Below are 13,457 nucleotides of genomic sequence, written 5' to 3'. Positions count from 1 at the left end.
GACGCTTCCGAGGCTCTCACCGCTGGGGCTCGGGGTCACCGGCTTCAAGGCTCCGAGGCGCTTTGGGACGGGTGGGGTGGTGGTGGTGAGTGTGTGTGTGCGCGCGTCAAAAACAGAAGGGAAAGGTGAGGATGCTCTAATATTTTTCAAGTGACTTATGAGCCCGCGGGGTGAGCTTTCGGCTGTGTGTTTAGGTCCGTGTGTATATCAATGTGGCTGTATATTTCTGGCCTGCCTTACGTGTGAATGTCACGGGGCTGGTGGGGGGGGTGTCTGGATACGAGCTTGTGAATGTGCTTTTGGGTCTCGGCGGGACTGAGTGACGCGGTGCCTGCGTGGGGTGGTGTGTTTGTGTGCGATTGTTTATAGGGGGTAGTGTGACTGCGTGGGTGGGACTGAGCCTGTGTGTGTGTGTGTGTGTGTGTGTGTGTGTGTGTACAGGGGATCGTGCCTGTGTGGGGGCTGAGCATTCAGTGGGGGTTGTGTGCCCGTGCGGACTTGTTTGCGAGTGGATTAGCGGTTGCTCTGGGATGGGGGTCCTGCTCATGGAAGACCAGCGCGTCTGTGTAGGATCGTGCGCTGGGCAGAGGCAGTGGTCTGTGGCAGCCGGCGGCTGCGTTCTGCGTGCAGGGCGAAGGCCCGGCGGGCGGTGGCTAGCCCTGATGGCGCCGGGGTCGCACCGCGGCTCGGGAGACGTTTAAGGTGCGAACAGGCAGCGCTCTGATCGGGCCACACAGTGACGCGTTGGGTGCAGGAATGGGGATGGAAAAGGCAGAGAAGGGGCCCTTCATCCCATGCCTCCCTTCACCGCCGCACCAGAGACGCAGCTTGGAGATCCTGCCACTTGCTGGACCCGCGGTCCTAGAGGCATGGTGTTTGAGGAGACCCTGCCTGGCTAGGGGGGATGGCTGTGGGCAGGAGTGGGCATCGGGACCGATATTCGAGGATCCTGGACCAACCCAGAAGCGCGCGGCGAGAGATACTCCGAGAGGCGGGTCTTGACCCAGAAACAGCCGTGGGCCAGGCGGAGACAAAGAGAGGGTCTGGAGGCCTTGGTGCCGGACCGCAGCAAAGGGGCTGCTGGCCTGCGTGCAAAAAGGACTGGTGCGTGAAGCCCGCAGGCGGCGGTGCGGCCACTGTTCCCTTCAGCACAGGGAGCCGCTTCAGAGCCCTAGGGCCACGTAATTACGCGCCCCGGGTGGGCCGGGGGGCGAGCGGTTCTGAGCGAGCTCAGCTGGCTGCGCTGAGCCTGGGCTGTGATTGAGCGGCCTGCTGGCCCGCCCCTTCCCAGTTCGCTCGCCCGCCCACGCAGCCATTCATTCATCCATCCTGGCGTCTCCCTATCCACCCGTTTTTCCATTCGTCCAACTGTCAGTCCATCCAACTGATTACCCGTGCCAAGCATCAGCGAGCCGAGTCAGACCCAGCTTCCCGACTGTCCAGCAGGTCAGTCACTGTTTCCCTCTCTTACGCACTCCCTCCCGTTTTTTCCCCCTCTTAGGCTCCTGTCACTCTAGCTTACACAGGAGGAGCTCACACAGGACCCCTCTCACACTTGGGATTTGCTGCCCAGTGATGCCCTGACCTGTCACTCCATCTACTAAGCCCCACCCTGCCCCTACTAAAGTCCCAGTGCACCCTACATCTTACCCCATCCCTGTTGTATAATTGCAAGTTAGGTGGGCACAGAGTGCCTTCTCTCTGGTCCTCCCTTCTTCTGGTACCTTCTCTGTGGGGGCAGGCACAGGCCCCACTGCTCCACATTCCTGCTGAACGCACCTCAGCTCAGCCCCTCTGTCCTGGGCAGGGCATACTTCCGAGTCATGGATGAGCTGGTGGTGGGGGCTTGTCCCAAAGAGCAGAAGTCTTCATCTGTCCAAGGGCCTCTCCTGGGATTTCCGGAGTCCCTGGGGGCAGTCCTATGGCAGAGGGGTCCAAGTTCCAGAAGGCTGTGATCACATCAGCCACACAGGTAGATGGACACCCTACCTAGCCATGGCCCTCAGTAAACATTATCAGGGAGGCTCTCTGGCACCAGTGAAAGGTCAAGATCTGCCCATCTCAGAGGGAAAACCCAGGTTTAGAAACTGCAAAGGGCCTGCTACAAGCACACAGCAAGACAGCCTATCCCAACTGACTACAAGGTTCAAGAGAGGGCTTGCTCACCTCTGCCCAGCACAGTGTCTGGCACACGCTATAGTAGTAGCCACTCAATATGTATTTATCAAATGAATGGAGGGAGCAGCAGTACCAGGATTCACATGTAAATGGGCCTGGTCCCCATACCCCTGGGGTTATTCCAACAGACCCTACTAGCAGGATCATGTGGGGTCATGGTATGGTACTGGGCACACAGCACAACGGATATAAATATCAAGGAAACAACCTGTATAAGAGGCTGGCCAGCTTCCTGTTCCCCCAGGACCTGTCCAGCCCCAGGGGAGGAGGAGAGTTAGTTCGGTGGGGTGCTGGGGCTGCTTACAGGCCTCAAAGGCTTGGTGCTTCCTGGGAAAGTGTGGTTGTGCACAGGGGGCCATGCCAAGTGCCCCTTGTGTTTGCCTGGAGCTGTCAAGTAAATAGCTGCTTTCATGCAAGCTGTGTCCACCGAGGAGGAGGCTGGAGGCTTCAGGGAGGGGGACAGGGGAGTACAGGCCACAGGGACTGCCAAGGACAAGGTTCACAGATGGCTACCAGGGACAGGTTACCTGAGGGCCACCGGATGGGTACAGGTCAGTGTTACTGAGATCCAAATCAAGCCTGGGGTTAGAAATGGTTTTTTTTGGGGGGGCACATGTTTAACATGTGTTTCACATGGTTTATTGAGTAGTGAGGCAGCAATTTTGAATCTGTATACATCTTCCTCTATCAGTCAGTCACCCTCCACATTTCCCCCTAGCTTACTGAGGTCCAGACAGTGGACTTGCCAAGGTCACATACTTGAGTATAGCAGAAATATTCACACACTTGTTTGGTAATTTTTTTGGGAGGGTACTGGGGATCGAACTCTGGACCTTGTGCTTTCGAGGCAGGCAGTGGAACCACTGAGCTAAATCCCCGGCCCTGTTTGGTAAATATTTACTGAAAACCTACTATGACTGTTCTGTGTGTTGAGAATTCAGAGCAAGGAGCAACACAAGGTTTCCATTTTAGTCCCAAGACAGACAAGAGCCAAAATAAATAAATGATGTACAGTCGGGTAATTTTATCATTGTGCAGATACCATAGAATGCCCTTACGCAAATGAAGGCTGCTACAAACAACACTATGACATATAATCTTATGGAATCACTATGGTATGTGGGGTCCATCACTCACCAAAATGTTATGTCACACATGGCTATAGTGTGTCATATATTACATTTAGGTGAGGCATGCTATGGAAAAATAAGGCTGGGGAAAGGGGCTGAGAACACAGGTGGGGGGCTTTGTTATTACATTGGATGGTCAGAGAACTTATACCTGACAGCAGACTTGAAAGACTCAGTAGTGGGACATGCAAATAACTGGGGGAAAGCTGTGCAGGTGGAAGGAACAGCAGGAGCAAAGGCCCTGAGGCAGGAGCCAGGCTTGTGGCTAGAATGGAATAAACAATATGGCCAGAAGACAGGAGTGGAGCGAGAACAAGGGGCCCCATGGATACAGTACCACTGTAAGGATATTTGTCTTCTACAATGAAATGTAGGGTCTTGGCAATGTTTACAGCAAAGGAAGGATGTGATCTCCCTTAGGTCCTCATAGTACTCCTGGCTGCTATGGTAAGAATGAATGTGTGTAGCTGGGGCAGAAGCAGAGGCCAGTGCAGTGGCCCTGCACTAGGGGAGGACCTGGCCAGGGTGAGGCAGGTGAAGAGTAGTAAGGTTTGGGATTTATTTTGAAGGTGGAGCTCATCTTGGAGATCATCTTGGAGATCATCCTAGGGACACATTCCACCAGGCTACCAGGGACCATGTGAGAAGGCCAGAGGGAACCCAGGTCAGCACCATCCCACACCTGTGTGACTCACACAGAGGCTATAGTGACCAGATCGACTCACTTTAAGGGTGTAGCTGTTACCTCCCATTCAAACCCTAGGGAGGTAGAGAGCAAGTGCCTCTGTAAGGACAGCCCCTTGTTCCTCAACTAATTAATGGCCTTTATGCCATTGGTCAGCTTCGAGCTGCCAAAGGGGCCCCATTTTTAATGAATGTACTAGAAACAGTGCCTGCTCTGGGCCCACCGTGGGGGACCCACTTCAGCCATCTCCCACCTTCTGAGCCTCGAGAACCCCAATATATGAGCATGTCAGTCTGGTCCGTGCTGCCAGCCCTCCTGTAGATCTGGTTTTGTCTCCCAGACCAGTGAAGCTAATCTATCGCACAAATCTCTCCTTTGGTACATGTTTATGTATGTCGTCTGGGGTGCCGGGGCAACAGTGAACAAGCAGATATCTCTGTCCTTGTGGGGCTAGCATGGGCATTCCACAGTTACAGTCCTGTGCCATTCTGTCCCTGTCAGAGCCCTAAGGGAGCTGTGCTCCTGTGAAACTGAGAGCAGAACGCTTGAGAAACATGCTTTCCTTCAAAAGCAAATAATTTCATATTCCAGACAGTGGGGGTTAGGGGGCACACTGGAAATATAAATATGCAAGTTCTCTTAAGTTTCTGGAACATTTTCAAATAGCCTGCTGCATACCCCAGTTCCCCTTCCCTACCCAGGGCCTAGGGGCAGCAGTGGAGGGTGGGCAACTACTGGGATGCCCTACATGGGTTCTGCCAGGGTCCTGGCAGAAGGGCTGCTCTGGCATCTACCTCTCCCACCTGGGGTACGATGGGGGAGGGGAATCATCTGCCCTGGGCTAGGGTCTACCCGCAACACTGGTGCTGGGCCAGGAACAGTGATTTTTCTGCTTGCCTTTGATCTGAGTGGCCTTTGATCTTCTGTCTGCGGTTTTCCCTGCCATCATCTGTCCAGCTTTCCTTGCTAGCCTGTGGGAGGCCACAAAAGAGCTCAGGGAAGCTCCAGGCTCACACAGGGCAGAGCCCAAGTCCAGGCCCCCTCAGCATCAACTGTGGGACCGTGTGCACCAGACATGGGCTGCAGGGAGAGGGAACTTGCTGCAAGTCTGTGGCCTCACCTGCTTGCCGGACACCCTGCAGCGCCCCTCTTTGTCCTCTCTTCTTTGTTGTTGGTTTTTGGGACAGAGTCTTACTATGTACTTCAGGCCAGCCTTGAACTCACTATATAGCTCAGGCCGGTCTCAAACTCTCAGCAATCCTCCTGCTTTAGCCTCTAGAGTTGTAGGATTACAAGTGTGCTCCACCATGCCCAGCTTTGAGTAGCCTTTCTTCTGAGTTTTCCGGGCAGTCTTTCCACTGTGGGTCCTGGCAGCCCCTCCCTTGGTGCCTGTGTTCACCTTCCTTGCTCAGCACCAGTGTGAGAGTAAACTAGAAGCCCCTGAGAATATTGAGGGATGGCAGATCCAAGTGAGGCCCAGGCTGGGAAGAGGCTGGCTAAGAGAACAATGCGGAAAAGAGAGGAGGGCTGGAGAGCTGGAAAAGAAGATAAATAGGAGATGGGGAAGAGAAGGAAGGAGAGAGGAAAGTAAGAGGCAGGGAGAGGAGCCCGGGATTTAGCTCAGTGGTGCCACTGCCTGCCTTGCAAGCACAAGGTCCTGAGTTTGATCCCGATATAAAAAAAAAAAAAAGCAGGGAGAGAAGGGGTGATAGATTCACAGGAATGGGGTGCCAGAAGAGTGGACTGAGAGAGGTAAACAGGGGTCTCTCGGCTTCTTGTGGATGGCTCTGCCTTGCTTACATTCTCTGGCACAGTCCTCGGTCTGTAGGGCTCCTTAGTTCTTGGCTATGACAAGGCATATGGGCCTGGCAGGTCTGTCAGCCACAGGCCTGCTCAGGGCCCTGCAGGGCCTACAGGCACTTTTTCGACCCTGCTCCAATTTCCAGGACTCAAACCTACCCTTGGCCAGGGAGCTATCATGAACCTGGGGACAGCCATGTAGCCCAGAACTGATCACTCTTCCACTCCAGCTGTGGATTGACTTCTGCCCTCAGTCACAGACTGACCCTTTGCCAAAGCAGCAGCCAAAATCTGACCCTTGACCCTAGGTGGTCTTACCCCTCCTCCAACCCAGCCACAGATTACTCTCTACCCTGCCACACACAGACATCCGACCCCAGACACAGTGCTTAGCCATAGACTTGTGACCCGGCTACATCCGGAACCTGGATGCTTGTGAGACACGCCTTGGAGATCATCCCAGGGACACATTCCACCAGGCTACAAGGGACCATGTGAGACGGCCAGAAGGAACCCAGGTCAGCACCATCCCACACCTGTGTGACCACACAGAGGCCACACAATTGTGATGACCAAGGAACCCAAGGCTTCTGACACTCTCAGGTCAGAGTCCAGCTGCAGCAGGTGGGGGGCAGGCTGGAGCCAAGGGGGCCCTCTGACCTGTTCCAGACTAGGGTACGCAGCCAGACACACATGTGGTTACACCCAACGCCAAACACACTCAGCCAGACCCCAGCATGCAAGCACACAGATCCACAGCACAGGCTTAACTACACCACAAATCATAGGCCCCAGACACACACCTCAATACAAGCAGACATGTGCACACAGGCTGGCCTCCTGGGACAGCTGCCTTTCCTCATCCAAAGTTGCTCAGCTCCAGGTAACTAGGTATGAGTGATGACAATACATCTTCTTCCTCCCCTTCCAAGAGGAATCAAGGTAGCTTAGGAAAGCACAAGCTGGGACACCAGGCCCAAGTCCTGCTAATGCCTCTGTGAGGCCTGAGGGCAGCCATAGCCCTTTGTAGAGCTCTAGTAGCTTCTTTTGCCGGCCTCTTCTCCCTCCCCGACTCCTCTGATAGGGCTAATGAGGCCTGGGGCCCTGTCCATATACCTGCTGAGGTATCCACTGCCTTCACACATCTTCTGTTCACTGACTCCAGGCAGCCCCATGGCCTGGGGTCCCTAGGCTTGGGGGTGTCTCTGGGAGGCTCAACCATTCAAGTGACCTCTCCAGCTCAGCTTGGGTCCCCACATGCTTTTTGCCTCCCTGGATGGGTGGTAGTGGGCACGCTGCCCTGGGGCCTTCTCCTGGCCCCAAGCAAGGACCCTGGAGTCTGACTTTTAAGTGGCAGCTGCAGCTCCTGCCTGGCTCCAAGCTGGTGATGATATGCCCTTAAGTCTTAGGCACAACTCGGTCATCTCCCTCCTTGCTAAGTGAAAGAGCCAGGAAGTATCCTGCCTCAGTTTGTAATCTGCTAAATTACAGACAACAGTGTGTTGCCCTTGCATGTTCACCCTGACTCCAGGGGGACACAGAACAACCAGGCAACAGGAGGACATGGACCCTACCAGGATGTCTAAGGTGTACCTGGGTTCTCTTAGGGGCATAGTGAGTTAGGGGCACCGTAGAAAAGAAAACAAGTCTACAGAGATCACCTCTGGAAGGATGGAGAGGAAATTGCTGATTAAAATTAACCTTTTGGGCCGGGCGTGATGGTGAACGCCTGTAATCCCAGCACTTGGGAGGCTGAGGCAGGAGGATCGCTGTGAGTTTGAGACCAGCCTGGGCTACATAGTAAATTCCAGGTCAGCCTCAACTACACAGTGAGACTCTGTCTCAAAAAGCTGAAAAAAAAAAAAAAAAAATCAACCTTTTGGCCAAGTGTGATGACACAAGCCTATAAACCTATGACTCTGCAAGGCTGAGCAGGAGGATCTCAATTTCAAACCGGGACTGGGCAATTTAGTGAGACCCTGTCTCAAAATTTTAAAGAAGGGCTGGAGACACAGATCAGTGTGATAGAATGCTTGTCTAGCTTGTGCAAGGCCCTGGGTTCAATCACTAGCACCACAAAGATAAAAATGAAGTTTGGGCCTTAGAGGTCAGCAGTGGGAGGAATACTCACTGTCTGGCTATGTGAATTTCCACTGCCTGAGTGTGTGCAGTGATGATGCTGACTACTGGTCTGGGCTTTCCTGCCATTTGGCTTCATCCCAGAGTCCCCTGAGTCCCCTGGGGAGTCCAGGTGACTTCCAGGGAAGGGGGTGGCGGCTGCAGTCCAGTACAGCAGTCCGTTGAAGGTGCGTAGCCCACTTGACACACTTGGAAACTGAAGCTCAGAGAGTAGAGAAGCACAGGCCTGTTACTAGGTAGAGCTTCAGCCACTGCCCTAAAGACCCCAAAGGTCTCCTGACTGGGGGATGGTGCTGGTGACAGCCACCGTGCTCGACCCTAACCAGGAAAGGTGCTCCTTCTCGCAGCCCTCCGTGCAAGTCCAGCTCTATCCCATTCTAGCTGTGAGTCCTTAGCTCCACACCCTCCCTGGGCCCATTTCCAGAGCTGAGAAGACAACCGATGCTGCTCATCTCAGAGGAGTGGCAGAGAGCAGCTTTATACACTGAAGCCTGGGAGGTATGTAGAAGGCCACACTGCAGCTCTTCCTAAATGCAGCAGAAAGCTCCTGGACAGAGAATCCTCCTGAGCCCAGCATAGCTATGAGCAGTTTCAGGTTCCTTCAACATAGATTGACAAGGCCAGGGGCCAGACCACTCTCAGTATCTCCTGGGCTCCGTTCTATACTCTCACAGTAGAAAGGCTGTTTTGTTCATCCCTCCCCTTTTTTAGACAAGGTCTCACTTTGTAGTTCAGGCTGGCCTTGAACTCACTGTGTAGGGCTGGGGATGTAGCTCAGTGGCACAGTGCCTGCCTGGCAAGTGCAAGGCCCTGAGTTTGATTCTCAGTACAAAAAAACCTAAAAAACAAAATGCACTATGTAGCCCAGGCTGGCCTCAACTTGTGGTGATCCTCCTGCCTCAGCCTCCCCAGTGCTGGGATTATAGGCGTGTGCCACCACATCCATCTTGGGGGCCTTTAGATGATCCCAGCACCCTATTCTGATGGAAATATAAGGGTCCTACGAAACCCACACAAGAGCTTAATCCTCAAAGTCTGACTGTGTGTGTGTTACTGGTGACTGACCCAGTGTGTTCATCTATACTACATCCCCAGCCCCTTTTACACATTTTCAAAAATTTTGACACAAGGTCTTGATAAATTGCTAAGTTTCCCAGACTGGGCTGGAATTGTGATCCTTCTGCTTTAGCCTCCCAGAGTGCTGGGATCACAGGTGTGTGCCATCAAGCCTGGCTATGTAATGGTATTAACAAGGTGGAAACTTAATCCCACCATGGTGTTTACGGGGGCCTTTGGGAAGTGATTATTTTAGAGTAGGTCATTAGGATGGAGTCCCATGATGGCAGCTTTATAAGGAGAGGAACAGACCACATGGACACATAATGATGTGATGTAGGGTGGGAGAGCACCCACCAGGGTACTCTATACCTCCAGACTGGACGAAGCAGTAGCCAAAATGAACCTCTGGCCAGGCGTGGTGGTGCACACCTGTAATCCCAGCACTCGGGAGGCTGAGGCAGGAGGATTGCTGTGAGTTCGAGACCAGCCTGGGCTACACAGTGAGTTCCAGGTCATTCTCAACTACATAGTGAGTCCCTGTCTCAAAAAACAAAAACAAAACAAAAAACAAAAACAAAACAAAACGAACCTCTGTTCTTTAAGCCTGCCTTAAGTATTTCATTACAGTAAGAAAAAGCAGACTTGTGTAATACAACTCCAAAACTTGCCCAAGAGACCCACACTACGCCACTTCACTTGTTTCTGGGTCTCAGTTTCTTCACCTTTAAAATGGGAAGAATGTTAGGGCTTGAGTCATGTGGAGGATGAACAAAAATTAGTCACCATGGTTTTTGCAAACCATGTTGTAAACCCTCAATAAAGTAAGACCTTGTAAAGATTAGCCTTCCCTCCTCGGCTGTAGAAAGACATGAGTTTTCAGTCTCTGGAATAAGTGTCAAATTATGATTTCACAGCAATGGCGTGAACATTGAACTTGGAAATCTTACTTGGTTGTGTGGCTAGGCCAAAGGCCCACCCATGTTGTCCTTAGTGCTGCGTACCACCGAAAGGAACTCTGGGCTACCAGTGCCCCATCTTTTCATGATCTCCAAGGGCCATGTGAAACTGGGGTTCAGAGAGGGAGCTGACGAAGGGTGGAAGCAACAGGAGGACAGATTCCACCTCCATATAAGGAAGAGCTTGCTAACAGGCAGAGCTGCCCAGAAATGGAAGGAGGGATCTGCAAAGGGCAGTGGTGAGCAGCCTGAGACTGAAGGCATGCAAGCAGAAGAGGGTGGGCATCACTGGGCACTGGGACTCTCCACGTGAGTGGACCACTGGCAACTCTGGTCCCATGACTTGACCGAGGCCAGCTGAGCAGGAATGGAATTCAGAAAGTCAGAGCTAGGAGCTGCAGCAAGGTATTGCTGCTCTGCATCCCCATGTGAAAGCAGAGGGTAGGAGTGAGAGGCCAAGCCCCCCATAGACCACAGAGTATTAATTGGTTTTAGTGAAACACCTAGCTTTTTTTAAAAAAGGTGGAAAGTACACAAAAATAGGAAAATTAAAAAGCCCAATGCACCCCTCCTTCTATGAGAACTGCTGCCAATATTTCCTTGTAATCTCTTCTGTGTGCCTCACTTTTGATTAGAAATCCTGGTAGGCTTTACTTATTTTATTATAATTCACATACTGTAAAATTCACTCTTTAGAGGCCCAGGGATATGCCTCAGTGGGAGAGCATGTGTTTAGCATGTATGAAACCCTAGCTTTGACCCCACCCCCATATACAAGAAGATCACCTTTTGAAGTGAGCATTTCAGTAGTTTTCGGTATACCCACAGAGTTGCCCGACTAATACCAGTATCTGACTCTGGAATATTTTTATACCTGACCCATTAGCAGGCACACCCTGACTCTGACGCTGACCCTGCTTTCTGTCCCTAAGAATGTGCCTGCTCTGGTCATGTCATGTGAATAGAATCACAGGCTCTATGGCCTTTCACACTTGACTCTGGTATACTTTTAATGTAGTTTTCTTTTTTGTTTTTGTGATAGGGTCTTGCTGTGTAATTCAGGCTGGCCTTGAACTTACTGTGTAGCCCAGGCTGGCCTCAGACTCACAGTGATCCTCCTGCCTCAGCCTTCCAAGTGCTAGAATTACAGATGTGCACCACCACACCTGGCTAAATGTAGTTTTCAAATCTTATCTTCACCTAGCATTATATATGGTCACCATTCCTCATCCCACTTACTCCCCACCCCTGCTCCAGCCACCCTAGCCTCCTGTGGTTCCTCAAACACACCAAGTGATACCTGGAACATGCTTCTCCTAGCATCTCCCCAACATCCCAACCTTTATTCTTATGGGCTTGCTTTTTCTTCATAATACTTATCACCCAATACATCTGTCTGTTCTCTGCCTTCCTCTCCATTAAAATGGCAGCTCAGTGGTATATTGTCTTATCACTATGCATCCCCACCTCCTAGCATGGAGTTGCAGCTCTGTGACTATTTGGGCTATTTCCAATAAAATAAGCAATGTGAAAGAAGCAAACGTAAAAACCAAGTGCTTTATAGAGCATGTTATATACTGGCAGCCCTCTCTGCCTGTGGACACGTGCAGCGTAATCACACTATGCCTTTTGTTGACTCAGCCGGCATTTTCAAATCAGGAGACATCACATACAAATCCAGATTCCTGCTGCTGTGGAAAATGCAGTTCTGGTCATGTGGGGCTGCAGGCTCATGTGACTACCACCAGCTAGGCCCAGGGGCACAAGGCTTTGCCACTCACGGGCCAGGGAGGTAAACGCTGGTCTCCCCTCAGAGATATCCGTAATGTGGTAGCTGGGAGAATTGGCTTCTTTTGGGAAGACCCAAGGTCTCACCTACTGCAGGTGCCTCATATGGGGGCCCAGAGTCCTGCCCTTTATTTCCCTACAAGGCCCTTCCAGGGCACAGCGAACTCTGATAGCCTACACACCTACCAGCTTGGTCTCTACTTCATCTTACGTCTTCTGAAGGCCTTCCCTTACTCCTGAGGGCCCATTGAAGCACCTCATCATTTATCTGTGTCCCTGATGTACTGCTCCATCTGACCGTGAGTTGGGGGTGGTGAGAGGGCCTTGGGTAGTGCCCAGCCAGCATGCAGCAGGCCCTAGGCCATATTTGTGAATGAGCTGCATCCACCAGAGACTGGGAGGAACTGATAACCTCATCTGGGTGACATGTGGTGCCATCACCTGCTTAAGTCACTTACTGTGTGCCAGGGGCCTAGGGACACAGACATGTAAAATCTGAGGACGCTGACTTACGGTGGGCAGGCCTGGGGTTGGGAGCAGCAGCCAGGCCAGCGCTGCTGCTACAGCTGGGCCTGTGTACACATGGCTGTGTTTGCGACAGGAAGCAGGGCTCCATACTGGTCATATCCAGAGCCCTCCCAAGGCCTCAGTCTCCCCACCTGTGTGCAGGGCTCCCCTGATCATGGGCCTCTTAAGGCTCCACAGCCCAGCCCTGCCTCTCCACTTTTCTGGGTACTGCGGCCCTGCATTCCCATCCATCAGGATTTTGCTGCATTCCTGTGAGTCATTCTCCAAACAAACCGTGTGAGGGAGAGAAGGGAGCAGGGGAGAGGGAGGAGAGGCTGTGAAACAAACCTGGCCCTACCTCCTTCTTTCCAGCTGCCCCCAGGTCACCCTCCTGTGCACACATGGGGCCCCCAGGAAAGTTCTGAGATACAAGGGCAGTGAGCCTGTGCCATGAATGTGCTGTGTAATGTTGGACAAGACCCTTGCCCTCTTTGGGCCTCTGAAGAAAAAAATGACCCGAAGGTCCATTCTCACATGATCCATGGTGACTCTTTCTCAAATGAGGTAGGGTGTTGCTCTGGTGTCTCCAAAGCAGCCACTGGCAACTTCCTTGTCTGTTTTCCCACCTCTACAATGAAGAGAGGGCGGGTAGGCAAAAGGGGCACATCTGCTAGGTGCTGCTGGTCCTGGATGGCCCAGCTGGGCTGTCCAAGGGGCCAAGGCACAGAAAGAGCCACCCATGTCAACCACAGGGCAGGGGCCAGCCAGTGGGACCTTCCACCAAAAGCCTTATTAGTGGCCACTGAGGTGTCTCTCTAGCTCACAGTGGGGGTTGGGGAGGCAGAGATGAGGCACTACTGAAACATACGGCTCCTCCCTGCACAGTGGGCAGCTGCCCTCTGCAGGGCTGTGTGAGCAGGCATGCTGGAGGACAGGGTGCCCAAACCCCTGGGAGTCTGTGGTCACACGACCCAGATCCCACCATGGGCTGGGCAGTATGTGTTTGCAGGACACCATGTGTTGGCATAGGGGCTGCCCTTCTCCCTATAACACTCCTTTCTGTGGCTGTTGCTCTGTGAAAAGCTGGCTTCTGAGTCACCTGGCTGACGTGACACCTCTAACGGGGTATGTGCCAACTGCACACACAGCCTTGGACGTGCATGCTCAAGTGGTGTCAGAGCCCCATGTGCTGAGACATGCTGCAAGGCTGAGGTT

The sequence above is a fragment of the Fukomys damarensis genome, unplaced genomic scaffold (genome assembly GCF_012274545.1).
Source record: "Fukomys damarensis isolate Sample0158 unplaced genomic scaffold, DMR_v1.0_HiC HiC_scaffold_23, whole genome shotgun sequence".
In the NCBI taxonomy this organism is placed as follows: Eukaryota; Metazoa; Chordata; class Mammalia; order Rodentia; family Bathyergidae; genus Fukomys; species Fukomys damarensis.
Note: the sequence above shows the minus strand (reverse complement) of the source record.